The following is a 3156-nucleotide window of genomic DNA, read 5'->3' as shown; positions in this document are numbered from 1 at the left end:
GTTCCTACCTCGTCTCAGTCTAGTGATGGTGAAGCCAATATAGACACGTGATCAATTAACAGTGGATCAGAAAATCGGACGCTGCAGAACGATCCCATCATACTCCTTCTCCACACGCAATCTCCTTCGCACCACCATCACGTAACTCCTCCGGATCACGGGTCATTTAACTATTTGCCACTTTTAAAATATGGCAATTAAGGATTTGCCACTCATGTGTCTATGACATGTGGGCTCTCATGTGTCTATAACGTGTGGGCCCTCATATATCTATTGTCACGCCCGAAAATTCACTAGTAATTTCCGAACTTATTTGTGCATAAAATCCTCGTCCAGGAATCAGCCGAGGTACACAAACTGAAAATTTAATATACAAATCAATCAGTTACATACTTACAAAAGAAAAGAAAAACAGCAGCGGAATAACGGACTAGCGATGGTTTCAGCTCCACTCACACATGCAGCTCAACTAGGGTTTAAACCAAACTTCTTTTCCTTCTAGATCCTTTTTCTTCAACTGAGGTTTGATTGATTATTGCAAAGTGAGTACATGGAATACTCCGCAAGCCACACAACAAATATGCAAACACACAAGGGTACCAAAGGATGGCATAATATAGGCTCATTTGCAAAAGCAGCATTTAGCAAATATTTGAGAATGTAAAATAGTAGAGTAATTAATCAATGTTAATCAACACTGAACAGCACACCCATGCTGCTCAGGCCCAACCATCCTGAACAACCATACCCGGCTGTACAGATCTAACTCCAAACCAGAAGCTAAGCAAATTATTACCAGTTATAGCATCAATAATTATTGTGAGAGGTGTGAGACTAATCACGAAAAACATTGCTCAACCCGCCCATGACCGCGGGCACGGCTATTCAAATAGTTTTACTCTGGCCAGAGGTGTACCACTATACCCACAAGACACAGAGCCTCAAAACATGTTACCATGCCCTTAGTACCACCACGATACCTCGAAACGGGATTGTGACAGTACCCCTCGCACAACACAATCCACCACAGAGGCATGGACTCCCCAGCGACCCCCACGGACTTCTCACCACTTCACAGTCTGGTGCCCCGCAATGAGCCATACTATACAAAAGGTAAAGCTGTTGCCCACGCTGGCTTGTGGTTGGCACGATTAATGTCTCACAACAGTAGCTCGTGAACCGATCCTTAATTGTCATGATCACGACCTTCAAAACCATGTGCTCACAACCCACCATTATCAAGTTTTAATTATCAATTAATTATCATAACATGATTAACCATCATGAGCTACCATTTAATATAATCATAAATAATAATGTAGTATGATTCATCCCATTAATGAGCTAATGTAGCTAAGCATGGCTAAGCAATTATATATATAGCATTTAGCTGAACCAAACCAATATATAAGGTTCGAGCTAATCAATTTATTATCCATAGAAAAATAAAGTCATCTTCGGTCATAATTATTTGGGAAAGGCTCACCACCCGATGACATTCGAAAATAATGCATAAGTTGAAATGAAACAATAGCTTTAAATGGGTTCAACATGCTCAAAGGGTTATTTGGGATCTTTGTGACTTGCCTTGCAATAATCGGTCTTCAATTAGTCTTCTTGAATTTTTCTGATGCACTCATGACTCTTCGAAACGATGGATAACGACAAGCTAACACGCAAAACAAAAAAAACTAATAAAAACCAAATAAATAATACATAAAAAGTAAACAAACATGTAGATCATGATTTTAGATGAATTTAGCAACTTGAACCACTTAATTCCAACTTCATATGAATTAATTATGAATTTTCGAAGTTTAATCAGTTTTTCACCTAATATAGAAAACCATTACGATTTAAATTTAAGAATTTATGATGTCATGATGACATCACTAACAGGCATGGCTCTGGACCACACAACCGCCGGCGATGGAGGACTCGGCCGGGCCAACTGAGGGCATCTACGTCATGAGGACGACGAGAGGAACTCACCGGTGGTGACGGCGACGACAATCGATGACGGAAAACGGCCGGCGACGAGCTTCAAAAGGCGGCGACCTCGGGTCATCGATGGCGGCGGTGCTCCGGCGGGAAACGGCAGCAATAGAGGGGGGGCGGGCTTCTTCTCGCTTCTGCGATCCCATGGGTGGCGACGGCGAACGAAGGCGGCGATGGACGGCGACGAGCGGCACGGCTGAAGACGCGGCGACGGATGATTGCCTCGGGTTGACGGCGACGATGAAGCTCCGATGGTTTGCAGCGGCGGAGAAGGGGTGGACGGTCTTCGGCTTGGCGCTGCGATGCCGAAGACGGCCTCGGGGTGAACCAGCAACGACCGCAACAGTGAGGAGGATCGGCTGGAGATCAAACCGAGGCGGCGAACTCGGCCTTCACGGTGATAGCGGCTTCCGGCGGGATTTGGCGGAGGGAAACCGGTGGCCGGGGTAGAGATCAACCTTGCGGAGCGGAGGGAAGCGGCGGCACTGATCGGGAACGGCCGACGTGACGGGAAAAGGCGGCTGGAGATGGTGGCCGGAGTTGGAGAGAGAAGGCGAGCGTGCGGAGGCGGCTAGGGTTAGGGAAAACTTCGGGTAACAGGGGGAAACCGAAGAAGAGGCCGAGGGGCTGCTATTTATAGCCGGAAGAGGGAGAGATCGGCTCGGGAACGGATGGATTCGATGAAGGAAGTTAGGATTTATCCCGAGTTCACCCGGATAAAAAACGGGCCGAAATTCATGGGATAGATAACGAATTTGATGGGGTTTTCTTGGGATTAGATAGAGGAGATCGAGAGGAATCCATTTTTGCAATCAATTTCGGAAGGGTAGCAATGGATGCACCGGATTTGATGGAGGAGGCGGCGCGGCAACGCATGGCACGGGATGAGATCGGCCGGCTAGAGGAGGAGGAAGACGGCACTGTGCAGAGTGGGCCCCAGGTGCCGGAGAGAAAGAAGGAGGAGGGACACAAATCAGACTTCGGCCAAGGGAGAGATTGGGCCAAGAGCGAGTGAGGACTTTTCCCAATTCAGCCCGAAAAGGAAAAAGGGACTTTTAATTATTTTTCCAATTAAACTAATCATTGAAATGATCTTTGTTAAAATACTTCCAATGCTCAAATAATTTCAAGAAAAATCCTGAAAATAATTGGACACTC

General features: G+C 46.1%; 1 long non-coding RNA gene across 1 annotated transcript; it reads right to left on the bottom strand.

The window, feature by feature from the left end:
• Window positions 1-349: 349 nt before the first annotated feature.
• Window positions 350-2943, bottom strand: LOC136355184 (uncharacterized). The gene is made up of 2 exons (XR_010739374.1): window positions 1993-2943; window positions 350-1669 (listed from the first exon to the last, which is right to left on the bottom strand). It is a non-coding gene; the product is annotated as an uncharacterized lncRNA (long non-coding RNA).
• Window positions 2944-3156: the final 213 nt, after the last annotated feature.

Source organism: Oryza sativa, chromosome 2 (genome assembly GCF_034140825.1).
Source record: "Oryza sativa Japonica Group chromosome 2, ASM3414082v1".
Classification (NCBI taxonomy): Eukaryota; Viridiplantae; Streptophyta; class Magnoliopsida; order Poales; family Poaceae; genus Oryza; species Oryza sativa.
This window is presented reverse-complemented; position numbering and strand designations above follow the sequence as displayed.